The 13,460-nt window shown below is 37.5% G+C and overlaps 1 long non-coding RNA gene across 2 annotated transcripts in view; it reads right to left on the bottom strand.

The window, feature by feature from the left end:
* The window catches only part of LOC116825450 (uncharacterized), a 129,084-nt gene extending 116,425 nt beyond the window's left edge, over positions 1-12,659 (bottom strand). For both annotated transcript variants that reach the window (XR_012655935.1, XR_012655936.1), the window contains exon 1: positions 12,572-12,659. This is a non-coding gene — a long non-coding RNA (uncharacterized LOC116825450). The remainder of the gene's footprint in view (positions 1-12,571) is intronic.
* Between the last annotated feature and the right edge of the window lie 801 nt (positions 12,660-13,460).

The raw sequence follows: 13,460 nt of genomic DNA, 5'->3' as shown, positions 1-13,460 counted from the left end.
TAAAGGCCCAAAGTATAACTGGGTTGAAAAAAGAATTAGAAAAGTTCATGGAGGATAAGTTCATCAATGACTATTAGCCAAGATAGTCAGGGATGCAACAACATGCTCTGAGTGTCCCTTAAACCTCTGACTGCCAGAAGCTGGGACTAAATGACCAGGGATGGATCACTTTATAAAATGCCTTGTTCTGTTCACTCGCTCTGAATCATCTGGCACCAACCACTGTTGGGCTAGATGGACCATTGGTCTGACCCAGTGTTGCCATTCTTATGATTAATGAACCAATGGTAAGGTATGTAGATGTTAGAAAAAGGTAGTCTGCGTGACACAGTACTGAGCATTCTGATCCTGATTCTGTAAAGCACTTAAAAACATCATGCTTATATTTAAGCATGTGTGTAGTGTCTCTGTGGTCACCAAGATCCCTTGCTTTGCAGAGAATGACAAATTCTAACTGTATTAAATTCACAAAACTCCACTGGTTACTTATATTTATTGGACTGTGCCTGTTAGTACCTTTAGGTTCTGATCTTGCAACTGCAGTGGTGTGACTGTATGTATAGTATGTACAATACTACTGTGAAGCATGCAGGCATCTTCAAATTTGAGCAAACTGGGGCTGATTTATGATTTTGAATTAAAATAATGACATTCAGCTTCCAAAATTTCAACACAAAATTGGGTCAAAGTTGAAAGTTTCACCTGAATGAGCTGTGACATTAAGTTTTTCTGAACCTTCAACTCAGTTCTTGAATTGGAGTGGAAAACCTCTGTGTCTTATTGTCAAGGTTCCTTCCCCACTCTGAACTTTAGAGTACAGATGTGGGGACCTGCATGGACACTTCTAAGCTTAATTACCAGCTTAGATCTGGTTTCGCTGCCACCACTCACAAGTACTACTTTTCTTCCCCGGGTTGTCTTGAGAGACTTCACCAATTTTCTGGTGAACACAGATCCAAACCCCTTGGATCTTAAAACAAGGAGAAATTAACTATTCCCCCTCCTTTCTCCCACCAAATCCTGGTGGATCCAGATCCAACTCCCTTGGATCTAAAAACAAGGAAAAACTCAATCAGGTATTTAAAAAGAAGGCTTTTAATTAAAGAAAAGAAAGGTAAAAGAAAACCCTCTGGGAGAGATTAGCATACCAGCTACTCTCACAGACAACAGATTCAAAACATAGAGGATGTTCCCCTGGGCAAAAATCTTAATGCACACAAGAATATCCAAATTTGATAATTCCCTTAATGGTACCAAGACAAGTTTCAAAGAAAATAAACATAAACCTATTTATCCCTTTCTAAAACTTAGTCCTCTGATAAGAGACTGGTTCCTTGATCTTTTTCACTCCGGCTGAAACTGAGACTCTAAACAAAGGAAAACTTCCCTCCTTCCTTTCGAAACATCTTGTTCCCCCATTGGTTCCTCTAGTCAGGTGTCAGCTAGGCTAGGTGAACTTCTTAACCCTTTACAGGTAAAAGAGGCATTAACACTTAACTATCTGTTTATGATAGTTATAAACTAACAAAATATTTTGCAATCACTGCAAAGCCTCAGTTTAACAAAGCTCTAGCACAGACCTTCCCCGGCTTGCATATTTCTGAAGCTATTTTTAAAAAATAATTCTCTAATACGTAACAGGTGCACCAGCATAAATGGAGGATGGATTTATGATGGACAATGAACCATCATCAAATCCCTTTACACCAACATTTTCAATTCTTCATATGTTAATTGGAGTGTGGCATCTTTATGGCCAACCAGTCTGCCAAGCCAGATGGCACACTCTTCACGGTGCTGCAGAGTTCAGTAATACAGGGCACAACCTTTGAAGGTGACTGGCCTCCTTGCTCTTCATTGACCTCCAGACACAGAGAAATAGAGCTCAACATTTGTACAGTGCAATCTTGGAGAAAGTAACCAAGCTTCAGTTAAAATGGACTTGGGTTAATCAGGCTTGTACTACGCACCTGTGATTTGCTGGCAGTGCTGTTGGCTGAACAATGAGAGATGATCAGAGTTAAAATTGTTCTTGCACCCTATTCCCGTTTGTATTTTGCAGTATTTCTCCCTATCTTTACAATGAATTCAGTCCGTTTGCTCCTTCACAATTGTTTTGTTAGCAACTGTAACATGCATTTGCCTCCTTTTCAATTGATGATATAGAAATACAGAGCTATAGAGTAATTCACACTGATATTTAAAGTCACACAGGTGTGCCTAACTCCAGACAGCTGTTTTAAAAAAGCACTTTCCAAAGTCTTTAAAATAGTTGTCTGTCAGTGCTTTACAGCATAGCCCAAGTTCCAGCCATTCCATCACCCCTCCATGAGGGAGAAATAAGAAACATCAAGAGCCACTGAATGCTGAACTTTCACAGTGGATCAGCACAACATTACTCAGAACAGAGGTTCTAGTAATTGTGATACACTGGAAAAATATCAGTGCATTCAATGGCCTCTAACTCTCACAGCTGTTTTTATGGCACTGTAATGGTAGTCATAGCTCTTAAGCACCTTGAGCTTTTAGTTTTGGATTACCCAGTGCACCTCTCCCAAGAAATCAGAAAGATTCAAAGAGGGACTTGACATTTATATGGGTAAAAAGAATGTCCTGAGTTCTATAACAACTACTGAAAAAGTTTTTAAAGGTATATAAAATCTCATGTTTCTGAAATCAAGAAGAGACTTCCCTCTAGGCCAGTATGATAGGCATTCTGGGGTTTCTAAGCCCCTTCCTTTAAAAGCATCTGATGCTGACCATTGTTGGAAATACTGGAGTAGTTTCAGAGCAGCAGCCGTGTTAGTCTGTATCCGCAAAAAGAACAGGAGTACTTGTGGCACCTTAGAGACTAACAAATTTATTTGAGCATAAGCATAAGGTTTTTTCTCCTGCTGATAATTGCTCATCTTAATTAATTAGCCTCTTAGAGTTGATATGGCTTCTTCCACCTTTTCTTGTCCTGTATGTATATATATCTCCTTACTGTATGTTCCATTCTATGAATCTGAAGAAGTGGGCTGTAGTCTCTAAGGTGCCACAAGTACTCTTATTCTTTATACTGCACTAGGTAGACCCCTGATCCTGTATGGCAATTACCATGTTCCTCTCATTTTATTTTTTCTCTGCCACTTATAAAAAGTCATGTGAAATATATTTATGTATAAAAATAGAACATTTCCCTGCTGTAAGTGAATCTAGAAAATGGCAAGGCTCAACAATGGTCTTCTATCTAGTATCTGAAAATACTTGAATCTTACATGCTCACACATTAAAAATTAAACAGTAAACTTTGGCAGTTACTTTTGAACTTGGGAAATGATCAGATCCACGTTCTGGTACTCAGCGCAGGAAGAAGGCTCTATGACCAGGGGTTTATCCTCAGGGCACATTCAATGAAAAAACATTAGTAAATGAAGAGCCATTAAGTGTAAGAGATGATGCAACACTTAAAACAGCATATTGGCACCTAAGTGAGCCCTTCCCTCCCCTTATCCAAAGGTTTAATGGTCCTGTGATCTGCACCAGGTGAAGGAGACTTGAACAACACTGGACGAAAATGTGGTCAGAGGCATAAGAAATCCAACACAAGCTTTCCCAACAACCCTTCACCTCACCTATGGTAGAGGTGAAGAGATGCTTTTTCTTCTGAATGAGAGAACCATTTCATCTGTACTGCTGCCTCCACACTACCCCAGAAGTCAGGTCTTCTCAATGTAAGGAAACTATCAATTTTCTTCTTGGAGAAAATCACCCAAATCTGTGATGTCTTTACCAGTATGCAGCATGGATGAGTAGCATAACACCTCTTCACTGAAGAAAACCCTTTCACATAGCAAGAATCTTGAGAAACTGAAAGAAATCCAAATCACCCCATGATTCAGATCCATACTCTTTATGACTAGTGAAATGCACTTCTGCTGACTGATGGTTAGTTTCATCTTTGACCAAGGAAACCTTCCCTTCACCCTTAAGTATGCAACAGCACATAACAGTCTGACCAATTTTCAAGAAACTCTTTCTTGACCCAGCAGACCTCACAAGCCACCTTTCACCAGGTGGCTAATTTCCTCTTTAAGAACAATGGGAAAAAGAAAAAGAAACTAGCTTGGAGAAAGACCATCTCCAAATACACTTATTCACTACCAATATCCTGAACATCTCCATTCTGGTTTCAGCCAGTTAATGGAACAGAAACAGCGAAAGTGGCATTGATGTATGACCTTCTCTTGTGCATACATGGAGAAGGACCTCCACACATGCTTCTGGATCTGAGAGAAGTATAGCACATCACAGACCATGGTTACATACTGTCCTATTTCAGAAATGTAGGAGGGGTTAATAGAAGAAGTGTTGAAATGGTTCCAATCCTTTCTTTAGCAATGTCACTTCATGCCCAGACCTTGCAATACTGAAGACTGTGGGCAGAAAATCAGATCCAGAGATGGGTTTTTTTTCTCTACCTCCACAATATCTACCTGTGAAGTCTCATAAGTCTCAAGCTTTTCCTTTACAGCATTTACGTAGAGCTATTTCTTATGCTATATTCCTCTATAACAGTTGTGTTATAGTTATTCTTTAAATTTCACATGAAAACCCCCCCAGAAATATACAAAAACAGAGGGATTCATAATAAATGACTATAATGGGTAAAGTGAGAGCAGTGTTTGGCCCAGTGACAATTCTAATAGCATAGAAATGCTGTTTAATTTTCAGTGGCTAATGGCAGGGAAGAGTGAGCTTTAATCAGCGTGGGAAGATTACTCAGATTAGTACTATACACAGTTGCTGGTAGATTTGTACTACACACTTCAGAGCTATAGCTTGCCATTGATTTTCTTCAAGACTCCCATGGATTTCAATGTGAGTTTTGGAAACAAAGCATAGCAGGGTATGTTTTTATTTTGTACTGTGTGTAACGGTGCCAACACTGACTTTTCTCTCTCTCACACACACACAAACACGATGAGCAATTAAGGAAATGTTGTCAGTAGCATTACAGTTCAGTGAAGGGAAAAGAACTAGGATTATATGACTGAAGACACTGGGCAGTATCACATGCTATTATTCTAGGTCACAATTCACAAGTCATGATGGTAAGATGATCGAATGGCCTGCCAAACGAAGGATGGATGATCAACAACTGCAAGTGAATTTGATCAGACACTGCAGTGCTCACATAATGTATTAAGGATGCCTCTAATTAGACAAGGAAGGAGAGGATGCACAGCCTACTGTTTTCAAAATAAACTACAATAGACAATGTAACATGTCTTCTAGCTTCAGGATAGAACTTCTGCCAGCCACATCTGGAACGTAGTAACAAAACCAATAATATTTGTAAAACAGTTGAAAAATAATATTTAGAGTAAGAGTTCAGAAATAAATATTTTTACATCTTATCTCAGTGAGCAGAACAAAACTAGTTTTTCATGACTGACATGTCAGATCCTGTTTCCTAAGTTACGAAAACAGTGGGAAAAACAAATGTTGGAAGGGTAAACCCAGTTAAGATAGTGAAGATACTCCGAACAGTTTCACATACAGTTTCACTCCAGCGTGAGAGTTAGGAAAAAGCTCAATTCTTATTTGCTTGAAAACACAAAGTTCATTTCTTTTACTAGATTCTTAAATGTTTTCTTGTTCTCTGGATCTGTGTTAAGATTCGTTCAACCCAAATTCCATGTCACTCCCAAACCATTCATGTTTTATAATGTGAGTGCAAAGGAAAGTATCTCAGTTGGTGAGTCAGACTGGCTGTTTAATAACAGTCTTGAGTTCTCCTTATAGCACTGCCACTGCATTTTTTGTTTTCCTTTTCTCTTCAGACTTAACAAGCACCTTAATGTTCTCATCATTTCCCTTTTAACTTTCAGAAGAGTTAAAATTTTCCATTCAGAAGATAATTAGAATCTAATGTTTCTAGTATCCAAAACCTTGCCAATAGTATACTGCTGTAAGTACTGCAGCATTTAAAATATGAAAAACCTGAAAAGTTACAGAAAAGCCTTTAAATATCCCCAATTATTTTACATTGCTTAAATATCCTTGCAGGAGTAAATGTGATTTCATGCTGATGTCCACATCACCTAGAGAACCTCTTTCCATCTCTTTCGAAAAAGGCAGAACAAATGCAGTAGAAAACTGAAATAAGGGCTGGTCTACACTACAGTACCTTTACTAGAATACCTATGCCAGTAAAGCCCTCCAACTCTTTCTGTCAGCACAGCTAAACCACATCCCTAATCAACAGTTTTTAAACCGATGGAAGCATTCTTCTGTCATCATAGCTGCATCCATGCTGGGGATGCTGCCAGCATAGTTATATTGGCTGGAGGAATGATTTCTCTCCCCCTACTTCTGGTCAGCATAGCTGCGCCTTCATAACTTTGTAGAGCATTTGTACAGCAGTCTAAGCCTGAGCGCCCCATCATCCATCCTGAGAAATGCAGTAGTTTCCCTCTCCTGGTATTGTGTCCAAAACCCAAGTACTATCATAGCTGGTGAAAATCTCAGACATTTTAAGAAAAACAAATTATCACACCTTCATGAACTTCATATGGATACCTCAAAGTTCCGTTTGAATTTCAGGCTTTGGCTTAGATTCAGGTTCTCTCTTACCAGAGTTGGTTTGTCTGTCCTAAACCCTCTGTGCACTTCACACAGAGTGCAGTATCTCTGTAATATGTAATGAGGGATGTCCCTCATGAGTTTTCTTTAATCTTCCATTATTGTACATCCAATACATATTCTTTATTTTCCTTTGTTTCACCAAGCCAAACAAATAATTTCAGCTCATCACTGGTCTGTGATCATCTTATGAGTCTCTAATTTGTTCTTTTAAAGAAGATTTCCATGGAATAGTTTTGGTGACTAATTCTTGGTCTATACTGGTCACATGAACAATTCTGTACTGGCTAGTGTGAGAACGAAAGAGCTCATCAGGCTTTAGGTGGACCAGTTTGCAAGCCACATTGCTTTTTTAAGAAGTATGACGGTCTTTTTATAAATTTGATTAAAACCTCTTAACAATGAAATCAAGAAGCTATTATTAAAAATATTTAACAGATGGTAAGCCAATACAGCTATCAAATCAATGTAATAAATCAACAAATTACTCTCAATGTTGGATTAGAGTTAAATCAAATACTAAAAATAGCCAATATTCAAAAATTCTAAAGAGAATTTTAAGGAAGTGATTGTCCATTTGCCATAAATCCCAACTAAATATTTCTCCCAGTTAATCAAATCTATATTTTGAATGGTTAAATCTTTTAAGTGTCTAAACTACAACCTCAGAACCCTAGATTTCCATTCTTATGTGGTGGGTAATTCTTTTTTCTTCATCCTCCATCCTCTCACCCTTGTTTGCTCCTTCCCCGTGGCCCACCGCAATTATAGTTCAGACTTTGACAGAACTTTCTTGATAAAAAGTAGTTTGACAATGCTTATTTACCAGGAGTTACAGTGACAACCTCAAGTCTCTCTGGATTTTTAAACATAGAGCATGTATCACACTCTGCATAATTTTAGGAAATAAAATTTAGGGCTGTTTACCTGGAATTTTTCTGTCAGGTCCCTTACCTACCTGGACTTTATGGAAGTGCTTACACACACATGTATGCACATAGCTAGACTCTCACATGCACATGATACAAATAAAAATGATAAATAGGCTGGGATGTCTCCCACCTATATAAACATGAGACAAAAATAGAAGAAAGAAAAATAAAATATATAAGGTAACAGGTATTTGCAAACTGTTTAGCTCTTGCAGATTTCTGGATACTCATAGAATATGAATTAGAAGCGCAGCCAAGAAGCTAAACAGTAATGCAATGGGCTCCTTGCTACCACACCCTCTTTGGGTACAAGGAGAGAGTTTGGTCAAAGATAGCCTGGTTGTTGATTGTGAATTTCTCTGCCTCAGGTAATCAGTCCTGGGGATTCTGGAAGGTTATTCTTCCCTTAGGTGGGCTGTTGACTCAAAAGGCTAGACCTCTTACCCTTACCCTAGATTCTTATGGCTTGCAAATGTCACTTATTCTGATTTATGGAGTCTTCCTTCAAGGTCTTGGAACAAATCCAGTATAATTTCTACCTAAGAGCCATGCAGTCTGGTCCAATCAGGTTTGAATTAGATCATTTTGAGTTAGTCTTAATCTGGAAAAGTTTTGTATACCTCAGAGATTAAGTTTGTGACTCCCCCAAAGTATCAAAATTCTGAACACAGGAGACCAGTTTTGCGGAAGCTGGCATGGTCTTATCCAGGTGAAAGAGTCTTGTGATGACATTTTGTCACCACTTTACAAAGTTCAATTCAAAAATATGAAATTTGCTAATTGCTAGGGTTCTTTTTCCATAATCAGTCATGCAACATGAATCCATCTGCAACATTAAAAATGAATAGGAACTTATGACTCATGGCGTTATTCTTCTTGCAAAAAAGATAATTCGCAGTAATTCTTCTATTTTGGAACTGGGTTATAAGACAAACAACTTATTTTCTAGAATCTTCATCTTGATAAAGAAAAATATTTTAAGGCCATCAAGATGAAACTCGTTTAAGATACAAAATTTTACAAGTTTTTATAAAAGTCTGTATTTCCATAAATACTTTCACACTTTTGTCTGGACATATATGATAGATTACATGGTATATGTCTACTCCCTGACTGTGTGAGAACTACTTGTATGGGGTTCTTCAGTGCAAACACGCACTACAACGTTCAAGTTCACTGTGAATACTCTCTAATATTTGCTGTTTCTATGAAAACTCCCTCCAGTAAAACTATTCACTAGAACATTCACAGAAACTGAGGCTAATTATTTTTAAATTCAAATGAAAAGCCACAGTATGGGACCTATAGGATAAGACAAGAAGCAATCAGCTTAAATTGCAGCAGGGCAGTTTAGTTTGGACATTAGGAAAAACTTCTTGTCAGGATGGTTATGTATTGGAAAATACATAGGTACATTGCCTAGGGAGGCTGTGGAATCTCTGTCATTGGAGATTTTTAAGAGCAGGAATTTAACAGTTGTCAGGAATTGTCTAGCTAATACTTAGTCCTGCCTTGAGTGCAAGGGACTGGACTAGAAGACCTCTAAAAGTCACTTGCAGTCCTACGATTCTATGAAATCTTCTCTCCAACTTTAATCTTACAAGAACTTTTGAAAGCTTCTCCCACAACTTGAACCACAGTAAGCCAGTTTGAGAAGTGTAAAAGGGCATTAATGTGATTGTAAATGTAATTAAAGCCCCCCTTTCTCCACCAGAACTGTATACAGGACCTTTAGTGCAAATGAGACTATGGCGCAGTCTATGCTTCTCTAGTTAGCATTTGTACACAAAAAAAAATCTAATTGTTACATGCATATAAGGAAAGAAAAAAAAGTTACTGGTCTCATCTCAAAGTGCAAAGAGGTAAGTTACTGTATAATTGGAATCTCAGTCATTTCTTCCTGCACCATCAGATATTGTTAAGAATATGAACAAGGCTCCTTCATACCTGCTTATCCTGGTCTGTTCTTTACATGTACGCTATGTTGTTAAGTCTTCTTATAGAAAAATACAGCAAATCCACTAGATGTCCATGTCAGAGGATATACAAGTTAAATAATAAAAAATAGAATAACTTTGTTCATTACTATGAATTCTGAGAAAAGCCCAATCTCTTTATATATTAACCAAGGTAATTCTCTTTACAAAATCATGTGCTAAGAATTCCTGGGCATCCCCCACCAGCATTCCCACTCCAAAAGTTTAAGTCCATCAAAGTTTGGATGTTCAGAATCACTGAGAACATTGCAAAAATTGTTTTTTGAAGAGCGGGACTGTATTTTATATGATCACCACATGACGATATACAAAATACAATCTCAAAGAAGAGTTTGGTCACTTATACATTCAATACCAATGTGTATCATTCCTACAGAATAAACCTCAATGAGTGATGCGTTTCTCATAATATACTGGAGTTCACACAACTCAGACATTTCTGAACATTTTCCTGTTCAGGTGGGGAGGAAGACTCCTAATTAGATAAAGTTCATACTAATTAGATTCAGAAAATGTACATAAATTGATTTCAAAATATTTTCCCCCAATCACAGACAGCTTTATGAACAAACACCACATCACACATATAAATGCGTAAGTTTTCTTTTCAAGATTCATTTTATTTTTTGCTAAATTTATCCAAAAGTATTTTGGTTTCAGCAGAGCTGGAAGAAATTATTGTTCCCTCTAGATAGGACTATGCTGCATTTTGTATTACTCTTTCCTCAGGCACAGTTCTTTTAATCCAGGAATATCTGGTTTTGGAACTTGTGAGTTCAAGTCTTATCTGGTTTTACACTTCAAGTATCCACAAGGAAAATGCATTGCTTAATTGGTCATATAGGTCACAACTGTTCAGAAGAAAAGCTACCATTTTTAAAGCTTGTTTTCTGAGGCTTAAGAATCACCTTGCATACTGTCTAGGCATTTAAGAGGAAGAAACTCAGTCTTCCCTCTCCCACTGCTTAAATCTCACCAAAGTACTAAGATTGTGGGATAAAGTCACAGTACCAATTTAATGAAGTAGTTTTTAGAGTGTGTGTCAATTCCTATAATCATTTTTCCCTAAACATTTGATTCACTATCCATAATTATTCTTGACGTCAGTTGGCACAATCAGTGTGACTAATATAATTCCTTATTATGTTTCTTCAATAAAAGCTTTGATGTGATCTTGCATAAGTTACAGTGAACCACGAATTTTCTTTGACATTTATTACAAAAAGTGCACACTGCTTCAAAATCATGAAAGTCAGCTTGATTCTTTCTTCATGAGACAAAGAACAGTCACAAACTGATTTGGCTCTTGTTATGTCTCCCTTTCCCGCCCACACCCTCCAAAAGATTCTGCCAAAATTTAAATATATTGGACTTTTTAAATGTTGTGGTTAGATGCTTACAGTTCTTAGAACATAGTAAACCCTGTATTGATTATTAGTGATGCACTCCAGCATTTCGCTTACTGAATTCATTATATACTAACACACTGAAGCAGAAAAGAGGATCATTTTAGAGATCAAAAATGCCTGATGATATTCCCTTCAAACTGTATTCCTTATTCGCTGGCATCAGTGCATAGATACTTACTCCAAAATACATGCTGTAGTTATTGCCCTCAGGGATAATATTCAAAGTAAATGCAAGACATACAAAATCTGGATTCAGCAAGTGTGCTGTTAGTGTGCCTCCTTAGATTTATTAGCCTTACCTTAAACTGGTGACTGGAAGGCTTTTTAAAAAAAACAGTTCACCATTAAGATTGTATAGGAAATATCCATGAAACCAAAATAAACTTTCAGGACAGTACAAACATTTTAAATGAAGCCATTCTTCTGACCCAGATGTCTCAAATCTCTATCCACACAACAGTATGTGTACCTATTTCAAAATAATCACTACTGTAGTCCTTTGTCAAATATAGATTGGCTGGGGTATTTACACAATAATATTAAGACACCCTGAGACCATAGTGATAGTTTGATATAAAGAAACTAGATAGCTTACTTAATTAAAAAGAAAAAAAGAGGCTGTTTTATACAACACATTCGTTAAGTATTATTGAAAATGAGCAACATTCTTAATGGAAGGGACCCTGTGTCATTGGGAGTCACCAGATGGTATATGACAGGTAGTTTTACAAGTTCTTTTTAATAAAGTTTTAAACATTTTAGAAAAATACTTGTTGCTAATTGTTATTTAGTTCTTTCGGGAAGCTGAGCATTTCACCAGTAAAGCTTGGTCTTCAGCACACACAAAGTCACTCTGCAGTCATTTTGACTGCAATATTGCAGAAATGATGAAAACCACTATTCACATTTCTTTAGCCAAAGCCCCACCTCTCTGAGAAATGAGGAAATAAAGATTGCCAGGCAGACAACTTGTGTACCTAACAAATAAGTAGCACAAATACTGTGCACTAGGTTAAAACTCTCTTGAAATCTCAAATGTGCTGTAAACAGCTTGCAATGGTCACTGTTTCTGACTCTTGGAGTGGGCGGGGGGATGGAGAAATCAGGAAAGGAGAATGCATCAGGTGCTAATCTTGAATTCAAATATATGACTGTTCACTAAAACCAAGACAGAAGGCAAGCCTACTGTCAAAGTGAAGTTTGGGAAGGCCTCATTTAAAAGTCAATCACAGCACACAACTAAGCAAACTTCACCCAGATTTTGGACTGGATCAAGGTAAAGCTTCCCTCCTTTTGTGACTATCAGCTCTTTCGACAAAAATGACATGTCAGTTTCGCTTAAAAACAAAAATGTTTTCAAATGAATGCTTGTATGACAAAGTGGATTGTTAAACTGTCCTCCAAGTCATGCTGTTTGACCATTAATTACATAAATATGGAAGAGAAACATTAAGATTCATGTTTCCCATTTTAGCAAATGCTAGCCTGTCACAGATGTCAGTAATATATGCATGGAGACATCAGAGAGTAAACGCAGGAATACTGTAGCTCCAACAAAGGCCATTTTCCCACAATATCCACGAACAATCCACATTTACTTTACCTTGTTTGAGAGAGCCTGAATGTAGGCTTTTATCCTCTTTGTCTGCTACAGTTGCCTACAAATCTTCTAGAAAAGGAACTTGAACCTCAGTAATCTCTATCACTCTTTGCTTACACAACATGCAGCTTGCTTTCTCTGCATGAATAACAATTTTTTCCACACTATTCTTCAAGCCCAAATATTTTGCTCATTACAGGAAATGGTATATTGTGCACAGTATGTTTATAAATATCCTTCAGTGCAGCTGGTAGCCACATTAGTAAATCTTCATCTCAGTGTAATAAAAGAGACCAGAACAAACAGGTTGTGCATCAGAACTTTTTATTTAAACAATGAGGGTAATTAACCATTGGAACAGTTTATTATAGAACTGGAAGGGACCTTGAGAGGTCGTCTAGTCCAGTCCCCTGCACTCAAGGTAGGACTACGTATTATCTAGACCATCCCTGATGGGTGTTTGCCTAACCTGCTCTTGAAAATCCCCAATGGTTAATTACCCTATTATTTTGTCTAAAAAACTCTATCAAGTGGGACAAGGAGTACTAGCTGTGTTTTTTTAGGTTGGCCAGAGTTTCCCCTTCTTGATCTGTTCGATGATTTCCCTGACACACTTATCCGAGGGTAGGCGGTCGCGTAAGCGTAGTTATATTTGAGGGAATATATTTCACAATGGAAGATTTATTATACTTACTAAATATATTTTCTTATTATAACATAAATGGGTACATGATTTTCGAAGGGTGTTTACACCAGAGATAGGTCTGGATTACCATTTTTGGGGCCTTTGTCTGTGGTATGACGTTCGCACTAGCCAACAGACATGGAAACATGGAAAGAAACATGACAAAACGAATGAAGCAGCTTGGTTAAAAGTTCCTTTCTAAACTTC

This window comes from Chelonoidis abingdonii, chromosome 5, assembly GCF_003597395.2.
Source record: "Chelonoidis abingdonii isolate Lonesome George chromosome 5, CheloAbing_2.0, whole genome shotgun sequence".
In the NCBI taxonomy this organism is placed as follows: domain Eukaryota; kingdom Metazoa; phylum Chordata; order Testudines; family Testudinidae; genus Chelonoidis; species Chelonoidis abingdonii.
Note: the sequence above shows the minus strand (reverse complement) of the source record. Positions and strands in the feature narration are given on the sequence as shown.